Consider the following 19,309-nt stretch of genomic DNA (forward strand, 5'->3'; position numbering starts at 1 on the left):
GGTCTCCTGATCTACCCCATCACAGGACTCCTGATCTCCCCTGGCTCAGGATTCCTGATCGCCCCCAGCTCAGGACTCGTGATCTCCCCCGGCTCAGGAGTCGTGATCTCCCTTGCCTCAGGACTCCTGATCTTCCCCGGATCAGGACACCTGATCTCCCCCGGCTCAGGACTCCTGATCTCCCCCGGCTCAGGACTCCTGATCTTCACAGGCTCAGGACTCCTGATCTCCCCCGGCTCAGGACTCCTGATCTTCACAGGCTCAGGACTCCTGATTTTCCTACCCCTGTTCTGGCCTCCACAATACCCCCTGACTCAGGACTCCTGATCTCCCCCGTCTCAGGACTCCCGATCTCCCCCGTCTCAGGACTCCCGATCTCCCCTGGCTCAGGATTCCTGATCGCCCCCAGCTCAGGACTCGTGATCTCCCCCGGCTCAGGAGTCGTGATCTCCCTTGCCTCAGGACTCCTGATCTTCCTGGCTCAGGACTCCTGATCTCCCCCGGCTCAGGACTCCTGATCTTCCCCGGCTCAGGACTCATGATCTTCACTGGCTCAGGACTCGTGAACTTCACCGGCTCAGGACTCGTGATCTTTAGCGGCTCAGGACTCGTGATCTTCACAGGCTCAGGACTCCTGATTTTCCTACCCCTGTTCTGGCCTCCACAATATCCCCTGACTCAGGACTCTGATCTTCCCCGGGCCAGGACTCCTGATCTCCCCCGGCTCAGGACTCCTGATTTCAACGGCTCAGGACTCCTGATCTACCCTGGCTCAGGTCTCCCGATCTTCACAGGCTCAGGACTCCCGATGTCCCCCGTCTCTGGACTCCCGATCTCCCCTGGCTCAGGTCTTCCGATCTCCCCCGGCTCAGGTCTCCCTATCTTCACCGGCACAAGACTCCCGATCTCCCCCGGCTCAGGACTCCCGATCCTCCCCGGCTCAGTACTCCCGAACGCCCCCGGCTCAGGACTCCCGATCTTCACCGGCTCAGGTCTCCCGATGTACCCCGGCACAGGACTCCTGATCTCCTACGGCTCAGGACTTCCGATCATCTCCATCTCACGACTCCCGATCTCCCCCGTCTCACGACTTCCGATCTCACCCGGCTCATGACTCCCGATCTGCACTGGATCACGACTCCCGATCTGCACCTGCTCACGACTCCCGATCTGCACCGACTCAGGACTCCTGATCTTCACCGGCTCAGGACTCCTGATCTGCCCCGTCTCCGGACTCCTGATCTTCACTGGCTCAGGACTCCTGATCTTCCCCGGCACAGGACTCCTGATCGTCCCCGGCTCATGACTCCTGATCTCCTCCGGCTCAAGCCTCCTGATCTACCCCAGCTCAGGACTCCTGATCTCACCCAGCTCAGGATTCTGATCTTCCCCGGCTCAGGACTACTGATCTTCCCCGGCTCAGGACCCCTGATCTGCCCCGGCTCCGGACTCCTGATCTTCACTGGCTCAGGACTCGTGATCTTCACAGACTCAGGACTCCTGATTTTCCTACCCCTGTTCTGGCCTCCACAATATCCCCTGACTCACGACTCCTGATCTTCCCCGGATCAGGACACCTGATCTCCCCTTGCTCAGGACTCCTGATCTCCCCCGGCTCAGGACTCCTGATCTTCACCGGCTCATGACTCCAGATCTCCCCCGGCTCTGGACTCCTGATCTCCCCCGTCTCAGGACTCCCGATCTCCCCCGGCTCAGGACTCCCTCTCTTCACTGGCACAAGACTCCTGATCTCCCCTGGCTCAGGATTCCCGATCTTCCCCGGCTCAGGACTCCCAATCTCCCTCCGCTCAGGACTCCCAATCTTCACCGGCTCAGGTCTCCCATTCTCATCCGGCTCAGGACTCCCGATCTTCACCGGCTCAGTTCTCATGATCTACCTCGGCACAGGACTCCTGATCTCCCCCGACTCAGGACTCCCGATCTCCCCCATCTCAGGACTCCCGATCTTCCCCGGCTCAGGACTCGTGATCTTCCTACCCCTGTTCTGGCCTCCACAATAACCCCTGACTCAAGACTCCACGATCTTCCCCAGCTCAGCACTCCCGATCTTCCCCGGCTCACATCTCCCGATCTCCCCCGGCTCACGACTCCCGATCTCACCCGGCTCACGACTCCCGATCTGCACCGGCTCAGGACTCGCGATCTGCACCTGCTCACGACTCCCGATGTGCATCGGCTCAGGACTCCTGATCTTCACCGGCTCAGGACTCCTGATCTGCCCCGTCTCCGGACTCTTGATCTTCACTGGCTCAGGACTCCTGATCTTCCCCGGCACAGGACTCCTGATCGTCCCCGGCTCATGACTCCTGATCTCCTCCGGCTCAAGCCTCCTGATCTACCCCAGCTCAGGACTCCTGATCTCACCCGGCTCAGGACTTCTGATCTTCCCCGGCTCAGGACTACTGATCTTCCCCGGCTCAGGACTCCTGATCTGCCCCGGCTCCGGACTCCTGATCTTCACTGGCTCAGGACTCGTGATCTTCACAGACTCAGGACTCCTGATTTTCCTACCCCTGTTCTGGCCTCCACAATATCCCCTGACTCACGACTCCTGATCTTCCCCAGATCAGGACACCTGATCTCCCGTGGCTCAGGACTCCTGATCTCCCCCGGCTCAGGACTCCTGATCTTCACCGGCTCAGGACTCCAGATCTCCCCCGGCTCTGGAGTCCTGATCTCCCCCGGCTCAGGACTCCCGATCTCCCCCGGCTCAGGACTCCCTCTCTTCACCGGCACAAGACTCCCGATCTCCCGTGGCTCAGGATTCCCGATCTTCCCCGGCTCAGGACTCCCAATCTCCCTCGGCTCAGGACTCCCAATCTTCACCGGCTCAGGTCTCCCATTCTCATCTGGCTCAGGACTCCCGATCTTCACCGGCTCAGTTCTCACGATCTACCTCGGCACAGGACTCCTGATCTCCCCCGACTCAGGACTCCCGATCTCCCCCATCTCAGGACTCCCGATCTTCCCCGGCTCAGGACTCGTGATCTTCCTACCCCTGTTCTGGCCTCCACAATAACCCCTGACTCAAGACTCCATGATCTTCCCCAGCTCAGCACTCCCGATCTTCCCCGGCTCACGTCTCCCGATCTCCCCCGGCTCACGACTCCCGATCTCACCCGGCTCACGACTCCCGATCTGCGCCAGCTCAGGACTCGCGATCTGCACCGGCTCAGGACTCTCAATCTGCACTGGCTCGGGACTCGCGATCTTCACCGGCTCTGGACTAGCGACCTTCAACGGTTTCAGGAATCGCGATCTTCACCAGCTCAGGACTCGCGATCTTCACCAGCCTAGGAGTCGCGATCTTCACCGGCTCAGGACTCCTGATCTTCCCCGGCTCAGGACTCCTGGTCTCCCCCGGCTCAGGACTCCTGATCTTCCCCGGCTCAGGACTCCTGATCTTCCCCGGCTCAGGACTCCTGATCTTCCCCGGCTCAGGACTTCTGATCTTCACCGGCTCAGGAATCCTGATCTTCCCCAGCTCACGACTCCTGATCTCCCCCGGCTCAGGACTTCTGATCTCCCCCGGCTCAGTACACCTGATTTTCCACGGCTCAGGACTACTGATCTCCCCCGGCTCAGGACTCCTGATCTCCCCCGGCTCAGGACTCCTGATCTCCCACGGCTCAGGACTCCTGATCTTCACCGGCTCAGGACTCCTGATCTGCCCCGACTCCGGACTCATGATCTTCACTGGCTCAGGACTCCTGATCTTCCCCGCCACAGGACTCCTGATCTCCCCCGTCTCATGACTCCTGATCTCCTCCGGCTCAGCCTCCTGATCTACCCCGACTCAGGACTCCTGATCTCCCCCGGCTCAGGACTTCTGATCTTCCCCGGCTCAGGACTCCTGATCTTCCCCAGCTCAGGACTCGTGATCTTCACCGGCTCAGGACTCGTGAACTTCACCGGCTCAGGACTCGTGATCTTCACTGGCTCAGGACTCGCGATCTTCACAGGCTCAGGACTCCTGATTTTCCTACCCCTGTTCTGGCCTCCACAATATCCCCTGACTCAGGACTCCTGATCTTCCCCGGATCAGGACACCTGATCTCCCCCGGCTCAGGACTCCTGATCTGCCCCGGCTCCAGACTCCTGATCTTCACTGGCTCAGGACTCGTGATCTTCACAGACTCAGGACTCCTGATTTTCCTACCCCTGTTCTGGCCTCCACAATATCCCCTGACTCACGACTCCTGATCTTCCCCAGATCAGGACACCTGATCTCCCGTGGCTCAGGACTCCTGATCTCCCCCGGCTCAGGACTCCTGATCTTCACCGGCTCAGGACTCCAGATCTCCCCCGGCTCTGGAGTCCTGATCTCCCCCGGCTCAGGACTCCCGATCTCCCCCGGCTCAGGACTCCCTCTCTTCACCGGCACAAGACTCCCGATCTCCCGTGGCTCAGGATTCCCGATCTTCCCCGGCTCAGGACTCCCAATCTCCCTCGGCTCAGGACTCCCAATCTTCACCGGCTCAGGTCTCCCATTCTCATCTGGCTCAGGACTCCCGATCTTCACCGGCTCAGTTCTCACGATCTACCTCGGCACAGGACTCCTGATCTCCCCCGACTCAGGACTCCCGATCTCCCCCATCTCAGGACTCCCGATCTTCCCCGGCTCAGGACTCGTGATCTTCCTACCCCTGTTCTGGCCTCCACAATAACCCCTGACTCAAGACTCCATGATCTTCCCCAGCTCAGCACTCCCGATCTTCCCCGGCTCACGTCTCCCGATCTCCCCCGGCTCACGACTCCCGATCTCACCCGGCTCACGACTCCCGATCTGCGCCAGCTCAGGACTCGCGATCTGCACCGGCTCAGGACTCTCAATCTGCACTGGCTCGGGACTCGCGATCTTCACCGGCTCTGGACTAGCGACCTTCAACGGTTTCAGGAATCGCGATCTTCACCAGCTCAGGACTCGCGATCTTCACCAGCCTAGGAGTCGCGATCTTCACCGGCTCAGGACTCCTGATCTTCCCCGGCTCAGGACTCCTGGTCTCCCCCGGCTCAGGACTCCTGATCTTCCCCGGCTCAGGACTCCTGATCTTCCCCGGCTCAGGACTCCTGATCTTCCCCGGCTCAGGACTTCTGATCTTCACCGGCTCAGGAATCCTGATCTTCCCCAGCTCACGACTCCTGATCTCCCCCGGCTCAGGACTTCTGATCTCCCCCGGCTCAGTACACCTGATTTTCCACGGCTCAGGACTACTGATCTCCCCTGGCTCAGGACTCCTGATCTCCCCCGGCTCAGGACTCCTGATCTCCCACGGCTCAGGACTCCTGATCTTCACCGGCTCAGGACTCCTGATCTGCCCCGACTCCGGACTCATGATCTTCACTGGCTCAGGACTCCTGATCTTCCCCGCCACAGGACTCCTGATCTCCCCCGTCTCATGACTCCTGATCTCCTCCGGCTCAGCCTCCTGATCTACCCCGACTCAGGACTCCTGATCTCCCCCGGCTCAGGACTTCTGATCTTCCCCGGCTCAGGACTCCTGATCTTCCCCAGCTCAGGACTCGTGATCTTCACCGGCTCAGGACTCGTGAACTTCACCGGCTCAGGACTCGTGATCTTCACTGGCTCAGGACTCGCGATCTTCACAGGCTCAGGACTCCTGATTTTCCTACCCCTGTTCTGGCCTCCACAATATCCCCTGACTCAGGACTCCTGATCTTCCCCGGATCAGGACACCTGATCTCCCCCGGCTCAGGACTCCTGATCTCCCCCGGCTCAGGACTCCTGATCTTCACAGGCTCAGGACTCCTGATCTCCACCGGCTCAGGACTCCTGATCTTCACAGGCTCAGGACTCCTGATTTTCCTACCCCTGTTCTGGCCTCCACAATACCCCCTGACTCAGGACTCCTGATCTCCCCCGTCTCAGGACTCCCGATCTCCCCCGGCTCAGGGCTCCTGATCTTCACCGGCTCAGGACTCCTGATCTACCCTGGCTCAGGACTCCCGTTCTTCACTGGCTCAGGACTCCCGATGTCCCCCGTCTCTGGACTCCTGATCTCCCCCTGCTCAGGACTCCCTATCTTCACCGGCACAAGACTGCTGATCTCCCCCGGCTCAGGACTCCCGATCTTCCCCGGCTCAGGACTCCCGATCTCCCCCGGCTCACGACTCCCAATCTCCCCCGGCTCACAACTCCCTATCTCCCCCGGCTCACGACTCCAAACCTCCCCCCGGCTCATGACTCCCGATCTGCACCGGCTCACGACTCCCGATCTGCACTGGCTCACGACTCCCGATCTGCACCGGCTCAGAACTCATGATCTGCAGCGGCTCAGTACTCGCGATCTGCACCGGCTCAGGACTCGCGATCTTCACCGGCTCAGGACCCGCGATCTTCACCGGCTCAGGACTCGCGATCTTCACCGGCTCAGGACTCCCGATCTTCACCGGCTCAGGACTCGCGATCTTCACCGGCTCAGGACACCGGACCTTCCCCGGCTCAGTACTCCCGATCTCCCCCGGCTCAGGACTCCCGATCTTCACCGGCTCAGGAATCCTGATGTGCCCCGTCTCAGGACTCCTGATCTACCCCGTCACAGGACTCCTGATCTACCCCATCACAGGACTCCTGATCTCCCCTGGCTCAGGATTCCTGATCGCCCCCGGCTCAGGAGTCGTGATCTCCCCTGCCTCAGGACTCCTGATCTTCCTGGCTCACGACTCCTGATCTCCCCCGGCTCAGGACATTTGATCATCCCCGGCTCAGGACTCCTGATCTTCCCCGGCTCAGGACTCATGATCTTCACCGGCTCAGGACTCGTGAACTTCACCGGCTCAGGACTCGTGATCTTCACAGGCTCAGGACTCCTGATTTTCCTACCCCTGTTCTGGCCTCCACAATATCCCCTGACTCAGGACTCCTGATCTTCCCCGGGTCAGGACTCCTGATCTCCCCCGGCTCAGGACTCCTGATCTCCCCCGGCTCAGGACTCCTGATCTTCAATGGCTCCGGACTCCTGATCTACCCTGGCCAGGTCTCCCGATCTTCACTGGCTCAGGACTCCTTATGTCCCCCGTCTCTGGACTCCCGATCTCCCCTGGCTCAGGTCTCCCGATCTCCCACGGCTCAGGACTCCCTATCTTCACCGGCACAAGACTGCTGATCTCCCCCGGCTCAGGTCTCCCTATCTTCACCCGCACAAGACTCCCGATCTCCCCCGGCTCAGGACTCCCGATCCTCCCCGGCTCAGGACACCCGCTCGCCCCCGGCTCAGGACTCCTGATCTTCACCGGCTCAGGTCTCCCAAACTCATCCGGCTCAGGACTCCCGATCTTCACCGGCTCAGGTCTCCCGATCTACCCCGGCACAGGACTCCTGATCTCCCACGGTTCAGGACTCCCGATCATCTCCGGCTCACTACTCCCGATCTCCTCCGTCTCACGACTCCCGATCTCACCCGGCTCACGACTCCCGATCTGCACTGGATCACGACTCCAGATCTGCACCTGCTCACGACTCCCGATCTGCACCGGCTCAGGACTCCTGATCTTCACCGGCTCAGGACTCCTGATCTGCCCCGTCTCCGGACTCCTGATTTTCACTGGCTCAGGACTCCTGATCTTCCCCGGCACAGGACTCCTGATCTGCCCCGGCTCCGGACTCCTGATCTTCACTGGCTCAGGACTCGTGATCTTCACAGACTCAGGACTCCTGATTTTCCTACCCCTGTTCTGGCCTCCACAATATCCCCTGACTCACGACTCCTGATCTTCCCCGGATCAGGACACCTGATCTCCTCTTGCTCAGGACTCCTGATCTCCCCCGGCTCAGGACTCCTGATCTTCACCGGCTCATGACTCCAGATCTCCCCCGGCTCTGGACTCCTGATCTCCCCCGTCTCAGGACTCCCGATCTCCCCCGGCTCAGGACTCCCTCTCTTCACTGGCACAAGACTCCTGATCTCCCCTGGCTCAGGATTCCCGATCTTCCCCGGCTCAGGACTCCCAATCTCCCTCCGCTCAGGACTCCCAATCTTCACCGGCTCAGGTCTCCCATTCTCATCCGGCTCAGGACTCCCGATCTTCACCGGCTCAGTTCTCATGATCTACCTCGGCACAGGACTCCTGATCTCCCCCGACTCAGGACTCCCGATCTCCCCCATCTCAGGACTCCCGATCTTCCCCGGCTCAGGACTCGTGATCTTCCTACCCCTGTTCTGGCCTCCACAATAACCCCTGACTCAAGACTCCACGATCTTCCCCAGCTCAGCACTCCCGATCTTCCCCGGCTCACATCTCCCGATCTCCCCCGGCTCACGACTCCCGATCTCACCCGGCTCACGACTCCCGATCTGCTCCGGCTCAGGACTCACGATCTGCACCTGCTCACGACTCCCGATGTGCATCGGCTCAGGACTCCTGATCTTCACCGGCTCAGGACTCCTGATCTGCCCCGTCTCCGGACTCTTGATCTTCACTGGCTCAGGACTCCTGATCTTCCCCGGCACAGGACTCCTGATCGTCCCCGGCTCATGACTCCTGATCTCCTCCGGCTCAAGCCTCCTGATCTACCCCAGCTCAGGACTCCTGATCTCACCCGGCTCAGGACTTCTGATCTTCCCCGGCTCAGGACTACTGATCTTCCCCGGCTCAGGACTCCTGATCTGCCCCGGCTCCGGACTCCTGATCTTCACTGGCTCAGGACTCGTGATCTTCACAGACTCAGGACTCCTGATTTTCCTACCCCTGTTCTGGCCTCCACAATATCCCCTGACTCACGACTCCTGATCTTCCCCGGATCAGGACACCTGATCTCCCGTGGCTCAGGACTCCTGATCTCCCCCGGCTCAGGACTCCTGATCTTCACCGGCTCAGGACTCCAGATCTCCCCCGGCTCTGGAGTCCTGATCTCCCCCGGCTCAGGACTCCCGATCTCCCCCGGCTCAGGACTCCCTCTCTTCACCGGCACAAGACTCCCGATCTCCCGTGGCTCAGGATTCCCGATCTTCCCCGGCTCAGGACTCCCAATCTCCCTCGGCTCAGGACTCCCAATCTTCACCGGCTCAGGTCTCCCATTCTCATCCGGCTCAGGACTCCCGATCTTCACCGGCTCAGTTCTCACGATCTACCTCGGCACAGGACTCCTGATCTCCCCCAACTCAGGACTCCCAATCTCCCCCATCTCAGGACTCCCGATCTTCCCCGGCTCAGGACTCGTGATCTTCCTACCCCTGTTCTGGCCTCCACAATAACCCCTGACTCAAGACTCCATGATCTTCCCCAGCTCAGCACTCCCGATCTTCCCCGGCTCACATCTCCCGATCTCCCCCGGCTCACGACTCCCGATCTCACCCGGCTCACGACTCCCGATCTGCGCCAGCTCAGGACTCGCGATCTGCACCGGCTCAGGACTCTCAATCTGCACTGGCTCGGGACTCGCGATCTTCACCGGCTCTGGACTAGCGACCTTCAACGGTTTCAGGAATCGCGATCTTCACCAGCTCAGGACTCGCGATCTTCACCAGCCTAGGAGTCGCGATCTTCACCGGCTCAGGACTCCTGATCTTCCCCGGCTCAGGACTCCTGGTCTCCCCCGGCTCAGGACTCCTGATCTTCCCCGGCTCAGGACTCCTGATCTTCCCCGGCTCAGGACTCCTGATCTTCCCCGGCTCAGGACTTCTGATCTTCACCGGCTCAGGAATCCTGATCTTCCCCAGCTCACGACTCCTGATCTCCCCCGGCTCAGGACTTCTGATCTCCCCCGGCTCAGTACACCTGATTTTCCACGGCTCAGGACTCCTGATCTCCCCCGGCTCAGGACTCCTGATCTCCCCCGGCTCAGGACTCCTGATCTCCCACGGCTCAGGACTCCTGATTTTCCACGGCTCAGGACTCCTGATCTCCCCCGGCTCAGGACTCCTGATCTCCCACGGCTCAGGACTCCTGATCTTCACCGGCTCAGGACTCCTGATCTGCCCCGACTCCGGACTCATGATCTTCACTGGCTCAGGACTCCTGATCTTCCCCGCCACAGGACTCCTGATCTCCCCCGTCTCATGACTCCTGATCTCCTCCGGCTCAGCCTCCTGATGTACCCCGACTCAGGACTCCTGATCTCCCCCGGCTCAGGACTTCTGATCTTCCCCGGCTCAGGACTCCTGATCTTCCCCAGCTCAGGACTCGTGATCTTCACCGGCTCAGGACTCGTGAACTTCACCGGCTCAGGACTCGTGATCTTCACTGGCTCAGGACTCGCGATCTTCACAGGCTCAGGACTCCTGATTTTCCTACCCCTGTTCTGGCCTCCACAATATCCCCTGACTCAGGACTCCTGATCTTCCCCGGATCAGGACACCTGATCTCCCCCGGCTCAGGACTCCTGATCTCCCCCGGCTCAGGACTCCTGATCTTCACAGGCTCAGGACTCCTGATCTCCCCCGGCTCAGGACTCCTGATCTTCACAGGCTCAGGACTCCTGATTTTCCTACCCCTGTTCTGGCCTCCACAATACCCCCTGACTCAGGACTCCTGATCTCCCCCGTCTCAGGACTCCCGATCTCCCCCGGCTCAGGGCTCCTGATCTTCACCGGCTCAGGACTCCTGATCTACCCTGGCTCAGGACTCCCGTTCTTCACTGGCTCAGGACTCCCGATGTCCCCCGTCTCTGGACTCCTGATCTCCCCCTGCTCAGGACTCCCTATCTTCACCGGCACAAGACTGCTGATCTCCCCTGGCTCAGGACTCCCGATCTTCCCCGGCTCAGGACTCCCGATCTCCCCCGGCTCACGACTCCCCATCTCCCCCGGCTCACAACTCCCTTTCTCCCCCGGCTCACGACTCCAAACCTCCCCCCGGCTCAGAACTCATGATCTGCAGCGGCTCAGGACTCGTGATCTTCACCAGCTCAGGACCCGCGATCTTCACCGGCTCAGGACTCGCGATCTTCACCGGCTCAGGACTCCCGATCTTCACCGGCTCAGGACTCGCGATCTTCACCGGCTCAGGACACCGGACCTTCCCCGGCTCAGTACTCCCGATCTCCCCCGGCTCAGGACTCCCAATCTTCACCGGCTCAGGAATCCTGATGTGCCCCGTCTCAGGACTCCTGATCTACCCCGTCACAGGACTCCTGATCTACCCCATCACAGGACTCCTGATCTCCCCTGGCTCAGGATTCCTGATCGCCCCCGGCTCAGGAGTCGTGATCTCCCCTGCCTCAGGACTCCTGATCTTCCTGGCTCACGACTCCTGATCTCCCCCGGCTCAGGACATTTGATCATCCCCGGCTCAGGACTCCTGATCTTCCCCGGCTCAGGACTCATGATCTTCACCGGCTCAGGACTCGTGAACTTCACCGGCTCAGGACTCGTGATCTTCACAGGCTCAGGACTCCTGATTTTCCTACCCCTGTTCTGGCCTCCACAATATCCCCTGACTCAGGACTCCTGATCTTCCCCGGGTCAGGACTCCTGATCTCCCCCGGCTCAGGACTCCTGATCTCCCCCGGCTCAGGACTCCTGATCTTCAATGGCTCCGGACTCCTGATCTACCCTGGCCAGGTCTCCCGATCTTCACTGGCTCAGGACTCCTGATGTCCCCCGTCTCTGGACTCCCGATCTCCCCTGGCTCAGTTCTCCCGATCTCCCACGGCTCAGGACTCCCTATCTTCACCGGCACAAGACTGCTGATCTCCCCCGGCTCAGGTCTCCCTATCTTCACCCGCACAAGACTCCCGATCTCCCCCGGCTCAGGACTCCCGATCCTCCCCGGCTCAGGACACCCGCTCGCCCCCGGCTCAGGAATCCTGATCTTCACCGGCTCAGGTCTCCCAAACTCATCCGGCTCAGGACTCCCGATCTTCACCGGCTCAGGTCTCCCGATCTACCCCGGCACAGGACTCCTGATCTCCCACGGTTCAGGACTCCCGATCATCTCCGGCTCACTACTCCCGATCTCCTCCGTCTCACGACTCCCGATCTCACCCGGCTCACGACTCCCGATCTGCACTGGATCACGACTCCAGATCTGCACCTGCTCACGACTCCCGATCTGCACCGGCTCAGGACTCCTGATCTTCACCGGCTCAGGACTCCTGATCTGCCCCGTCTCCGGACTCCTGATTTTCACTGGCTCAGGACTCCTGATCTTCCCCGGCACAGGACTCCTGATCGTCCCCGGCTCATGACTCCTGATCTCCTCCGGCACAATCCTCCTGATCTACCCCAGCTCAGGACTCCTGATCTCCCCCGGCTCAGGACTTCTGATCTTCCCCGGCTCAGGACTCCTGATCTTCCCCAGCTCAGGACTCGTGATCTTCACCGGCTCAGGACTCGTGAACTTCACCGGCTCAGGACTCGTGATCTTCACTGGCTCAGGACTCGCGATCTTCACAGGCTCAGGACTCCTGATTTTCCTACCCCTGTTCTGGCCTCCACAATATCCCCTGACTCAGGACTCCTGATCTTCCCCGGATCAGGACACCTGATCTCCCCCGGCTCAGGACTCCTGATCTCCCCCGGCTCAGGACTAGTGATCTTCACCGGCTCAGGACTCCTGATCTTCACAGGCTCAGGACTCCTGATTTTCCTACCCCTGTTCTGGCCTCCACAATACCCCCTGACTCAGGACTCCTGATCTTCCCAGTGTCAGGACTCCTGATCTCCCCCGTCTCAGGACTCCCGATCTCCCCGGCTCAGGGCTCCTGATCTTCACCGGCTCAGGACTCCTGATCTACCCTGGCTCAGAACTCCCGATCTTCACTGGCTCAGGACTCCCGATGTCCCCCGTCTCTGGACTCCTGATCTCCCCCGGCTCAGGACTCCCTATCTTCACCGGCACAAGACTGCTGATCTCCCCCGGCTCAGGACTCCCGATCTTCCCCGGCTCAGGACTCCCGATCTCCCCCGGCTCACGACTCCCAATCTCCCCCAGCTCACGACTCCCTATCTCCCCCGGATCACGACTCCAAACCTCCCCTCGGCTCACGACTCCCGATCTGCACCGGCTCACGACTCCCGATCTGCACTGGCTCACGACTCCCGATCTGCACCGGCTCAGTACTCATGATCCGCAGCGGCTCAGGACTCGCGATCTGCACCGGCTCAGGACTCGCGATCTTCACCGGCTCAGGACTTGCGATCTTCACCGGCTCAGGACTCGCGATCTTCACCGGCTCAAGACTCCCGATCTTCACCGGCTCAGGACTCGCGATCTTCACCGGCTCAGGACACCGGACCTTCCCCGGCTCAGTACTCCCGATCTCCCCCGGCTCAGGACTCCCGATCTTCACCGGCTCAGGAATCCTGATGTGCCCCGTCTCAGGACTCCTGATCTACCCCGTCACAGGACTCCTGATCTACCCCATCACAGGACTCCTGATCTCCCCTGGCTCAGGATTCCTGATCGCCCCCGGCTCAGGACTCGTGATCTCCCCCGGCTCAGGAGTCGTGATCTCCCCTGCCTCAGGACTCCTGATCTTCCTGGCTCACGACTCCTGATCTTCCCCGGCTCAGGACATCTGATCATCCCCGGCTCAGGACTCCTGATCTTCCCCGGCTCAGGACTCATGATCTTCACCGGCTCAGGACTCCTGATCTTCAATGGCTCCGGACTCCTGATCTACCCTGGCTCAGGTCTCCCGATCTTCACTGGCTCACGACTCCCGATGTCCCCCGTCTCTGGACTCCCGATCTCCCCTGGCTTAGGTCTCCCGATCTCCCCCGGCTCAGGACTCCCTATCTTCACCGGCACAAGACTGCTGATCTCCCCCGGCTCAGGTCTCCCTATCTTCACCGGCACAAGACTCCCGATCTCCCCCGGCTCAGGACTCCCGATCCTCCCCGGCTCAGGACTCCCGCTCGCCCCCGGCTCAGGACTCCTGATCTTCACCGGCTCAGGTCTCCCAAACTCATCCGGCTCAGGACTCCCGATCTTCACCGGCTCAGGTCTCCCGATCTACCCCGGCACAGGACTCCTGATCTCCCATGGTTCAGGACTCCCGATCATCTCCGGCTCACGACTCCCGATCTCCCCCATCTCATGACTCCCGATCTCACCCGGCTCACGACTCCCGATCTGCACTGGATCACGACTCCGGATCTGCACCTGCTCACGACTCCCGATCTGCACCGTCTCAGGACTCCTGATCTTCACCGGCTCAGGACTCCTGATCTGCCCCGTCTCCGGACTCCTGATCTTCACTGGCTCAGGACTCCTCATCTTCCCCGGCCCAGGACTCCTGATCGTCCCCGGCTCATGACTCCTGATCTCCTCCAGCACAATCCTCCTGATCTACCCCAGCTCAGGACTCGTGATCTTCACCGGCTCAGGACTCGTGAACTTCATCGGCTCAGGACTCGTGATCTTCACTGGCTCAGGACTCGCGATCTTCACAGGCTCAGGACTCCTGATTTTCCTACCTCTGTTCTGAACTCCACAATATCCCCTGACTCAGGACTCCTGATCTTCCCCGGGTCAGGACTCCTGATCTCCCCCGGCTCAGGACTCCTGATCTCCCCCGGCTCAGGACTCCTGATCTTCAATGGCTCCGGACTCCTGATCTACCCTGGCCAGGTCTCCCGATCTTCACTGGCTCAGGACTCCTGATGTCCCCCGTCTCTGGACTCCCGATCTCCCCTGGCTCAGGTCTCCCGATCTCCCACGGCTCAGGACTCCCTATCTTCACCGGCACAAGACTGCTGATCTCCCCCGGCTCAGGTCTCCCTATCTTCACCCGCACAAGACTCCCGATCTCCCCCGGCTCAGGACTCCCGATCCTCCCCGGCTCAGGACACCCGCTCGCCCCCGGCTCAGGACTCCTGATCTTCACCGGCTCAGGTCTCCCAAACTCATCCGGCTCAGGACTCCCGATCTTCACCGGCTCAGGTCTCCCGATCTACCCCGGCACAGGACTCCTGATCTCCCACGGTTCAGGACTCCCGATCATCTCCGGCTCACTACTCCCGATCTCCTCCGTCTCACGACTCCCGATCTCACCCGGCTCACGACTCCCGATCTGCACTGGATCACGACTCCAGATCTGCACCTGCTCACGACTCCCGATCTGCACCGGCTCAGGACTCCTGATCTTCACCGGCTCAGGACTCCTGATCTGCCCCGTCTCCGGACTCCTGATTTTCACTGGCTCAGGACTCCTGATCTTCCCCGGCACAGGACTCCTGATCGTCCCCGGCTCATGACTCCTGATCTCCTCCGGCACAATCCTCCTGATCTACCCCAGCTCAGGACTCCTGATCTCCCCCGGCTCAGGACTTCTGATCTTCCCCGGCTCAGGACTCCTGATCTTCCCCAGCTCAGGACTCGTGATCTTCACCGGCTCAGGACTCGTGAACTTCACCGGCTCAGGACTCGTGATCTTCACTGGCTCAGGACTCGCGATCTTCACAGGCTCAGGACTCCTGATTTTCCTACCCCTGTTCTGGCCTCCACAATATCCCCTGACTCAGGACTCCTGATCTTCCCCGGATCAGGACACCTGATCTCCCCCGGCTCAGGACTCCTGATCTCCCCCGGCTCAGGACTAGTGATCTTCACCGGCACAAGACTGCTGATCTCCCCCGGCTCAGGTCTCCCTATCTTCACCGGCACAAGACTCCCGATCTCCCCCGGCTCAGGACTCCCGATCCTCCCCGGCTCAGGACTCCCGCTCGCCCCCGGCTCAGGACTCCTGATCTTCACCGGCTCAGGTCTCCCAAACTCATCCGGCTCAGGACTCCCGATCTTCACCGGCTCAGGTCTCCCGCTCTACCCCGGCACAGGACTCCTGATCTCCCATGGTTCAGGACTCCCGATCATCTCCGGCTCACGACTCCCGATCTCCCCCATCTCATGACTCCCGATCTCACCCGGCTCACGACTCCCGATCTGCACTGGATCACGACTCCGGATCTGCACCTGCTCACGACTCCCGATCTGCACCGTCTCAGGACTCCTGATCTTCACCGGCTCAGGACTCCTGATCTGCCCCGTCTCCGGACTCCTGATCTTCACTGGCTCAGGACTCCTCATCTTCCCCGGCCCAGGACTCCTGATCGTCCCCGGCTCATGACTCCTGATCTCCTCCAGCACAATCCTCCTGATCTACCCCAGCTCAGGACTCGTGATCTTCACCGGCTCAGGACTCGTGAACTTCATCGGCTCAGGACTCGTGATCTTCACTGGCTCAGGACTCGCGATCTTCACAGGCTCAGGACTCCTGATTTTCCTACCTCTGTTCTGAACTCCACAATATCCCCTGACTCAGGACTCCTGATCTTCCCCGGGTCAGGACTCCTGATCTCCCCCGGCTCAGGACTCCTGATCTCCCCCGGCTCAGGACTCCTGATCTTCAATGGCTCCGGACTCCTGATCTACCCTGGCCAGGTCTCCCGATCTTCACTGGCTCAGGACTCCTGATGTCCCCCGTCTCTGGACTCCCGATCTCCCCTGGCTCAGGTCTCCCGATCTCCCACGGCTCAGGACTCCCTATCTTCACCGGCACAAGACTGCTGATCTCCCCCGGCTCAGGTCTCCCTATCTTCACCCGCACAAGACTCCCGATCTCCCCCGGCTCAGGACTCCCGATCCTCCCCGGCTCAGGACACCCGCTCGCCCCCGGCTCAGGACTCCTGATCTTCACCGGCTCAGGTCTCCCAAACTCATCCGGCTCAGGACTCCCGATCTTCACCGGCTCAGGTCTCCCGATCTACCCCGGCACAGGACTCCTGATCTCCCACGGTTCAGGACTCCCGATCATCTCCGGCTCACTACTCCCGATCTCCTCCGTCTCACGACTCCCGATCTCACCCGGCTCACGACTCCCGATCTGCACTTGATCACGACTCCAGATCTGCACCTGCTCACGACTCCCGATCTGCACCGGCTCAGGACTCCTGATCTTCACCGGCTCAGGACTCCTGATCTGCCCCGTCTCCGGACTCCTGATTTTCACTGGCTCAGGACTCCTGATCTTCCCCGGCACAGGACTCCTGATCGTCCCCGGCTCATGACTCCTGATCTCCTCCGGCACAATCCTCCTGATCTACCCCAGCTCAGGACTCCTGATCTCCCCCGGCTCAGGACTTCTGATCTTCCCCGGCTCAGGACTCCTGATCTTCCCCAGCTCAGGACTCGTGATCTTCACCGGCTCAGGACTCGTGAACTTCACCGGCTCAGGACTCGTGATCTTCACTGGCTCAGGACTCGCGATCTTCACAGGCTCAGGACTCCTGATTTTCCTACCCCTGTTCTGGCCTCCACAATATCCCCTGACTCAGGACTCCTGATCTTCCCCGGATCAGGACACCTGATCTCCCCCGGCTCAGGACTCCTGATCTCCCCCGGCTCAGGACTAGTGATCTTCACCGGCTCAGGACTCCTGATCTTCACAGGCTCAGGACTCCTGATTTTCCTACCCCTGTTCTGGCCTCCACAATACCCCCTGACTCAGGACTCCTGATCTTCCCAGTGTCAGGACTCCTGATCTCCCCCGTCTCAGGACTCCCGATCTCCCCGGCTCAGGGCTCCTGATCTTCACCGGCTCAGGACTCCTGATCTACCCTGGCTCAGAACTCCCGATTTTCACTGGCTCAGGACTCCCGATGTCCCCCGTCTCTGGACTCCTGATCTCCCCCGGCTCAGGACTCCCTATCTTCACCGGCACAAGACTGCTGATCTCCCCCGGCTCAGGACTCCCGATCTTCCCCGGCTCAGGACTCCCGATCTCCCCCGGCTCACGACTCCCAATCTCCCCCAGCTCACGACTCCCTATCTCCCCCGGATCACGACTCCAAACCTCCCCTCGGCTCACGACTCCCGATCTGCACCGGCTCACGACTCCCGATCTGCACTGGCTCACGACTCCCGATCTGCACCGGCTCAGTACTCATGATCCGCAGCGGCTCAGGACTCGCGATCTGCACCGGCTCAGGACTCGCGATCTTCACCGGCTCAGGACTCGCGATCTTCACCGGCTCAGGACTCGCTATCTTCACCGGCTCAAGACTCCCGATCTTCACCGGCTCAGGACTCGCGATCTTCACCGGCTCAGGACAGCGGACCTTCCCCGGCTCAGTACTCCCGATCTCCCCCGGCTCAGGACTCCCGATCTTCACCGGCTCAGGAATCCTGATGTGCCCCGTCTCAGGACTCCTGATCTACCCCGTCACAGGACTCCTGATCTACCCCATCACAGGACTCCTGATCTCCCCTGGCTCAGGATTCCTGATCGCCCCCGGCTCAGGACTCGTGATCTCCCCCGGCTCAGGAGTCGTGATCTCCCCTGCCTCAGGACTCCTGATCTTCCTGGCTCACGACTCCTGATCTTCCCCGGCTCAGGACATCTGATCATCCCCGGCTCAGGACTCCTGATCTTCCCCGGCTCAGGACTCATGATCTTCACCGGCTCAGGACTCCTGATCTTCAATGGCTCCGGACTCCTGATCTACCCTGGCTCAGGTCTCCCGATCTTCACTGGCTCACGACTCCCGATGTCCCCCGTCTCTGGACTCCCGATCTCCCCTGGCTTAGGTCTCCCGATCTCCCCCGGCTCAGGACTCCCTATCTTCACCGGCACAAGACTGCTGATCTCCCCCGGCTCAGGTCTCCCTATCTTCACCGGCACAAGACTCCCGATCTCCCCCGGCTCAGGACTCCCGATCCTCCCCGGCTCAGGACTCCCGCTCGCCCCCGGCTCAGGACTCCTGATCTTCACCGGCTCAGGTCTCCCAAACTCATCCGGCTCAGGACTCCCGATCTTCACCGGCTCAGGTCTCCCGATCTACCCCGGCACAGGACTCCTGATCTCCCATGGTTCAGGACTCCCGATCATCTCCGGCTCACGACTCCCGATCTCCCCCATCTCATGACTCCCGATCTCACCCGGCTCACGACTCCCGATCTGCACTGGATCACGACTCCGGACCTGCACCTGCTCACGACTCCCGATCTGCACCGTCTCAGGACTCCTGATCTTCACCGGCTCAGGACTCCTGATCTGCCCCGTCTCCGGACTCCTGATCTTCACTGGCTCAGGACTCCTCATCTTCCCCGGCCCAGGACTCCTGATCGTCCCCGGCTCATGACTCCTGATCTCCTCCAGCACAATCCTCCTGATCTACCCCAGCTCAGGACTCGTGATCTTCACCGGCTCAGGACTCGTGAACTTCATCGGCTCAGGACTCGTGATCTTCACTGGCTCAGGACTCGCGATCTTCACAGGCTCAGGACTCCTGATTTTCCTACCTCTGTTCTGAACTCCACAATATCCCCTGACTCAGGACTCCTGATCTTCCCCAGATCAGGACACCTGATCTCCCCCGGCTCAGGA

Source organism: Somniosus microcephalus, chromosome 9 (assembly GCF_052327205.1).
Source record: "Somniosus microcephalus isolate GS21.2 chromosome 9, FLI_Smic_1.0, whole genome shotgun sequence".
NCBI lineage: Eukaryota > Metazoa > Chordata > Chondrichthyes > Squaliformes > Somniosidae > Somniosus > Somniosus microcephalus.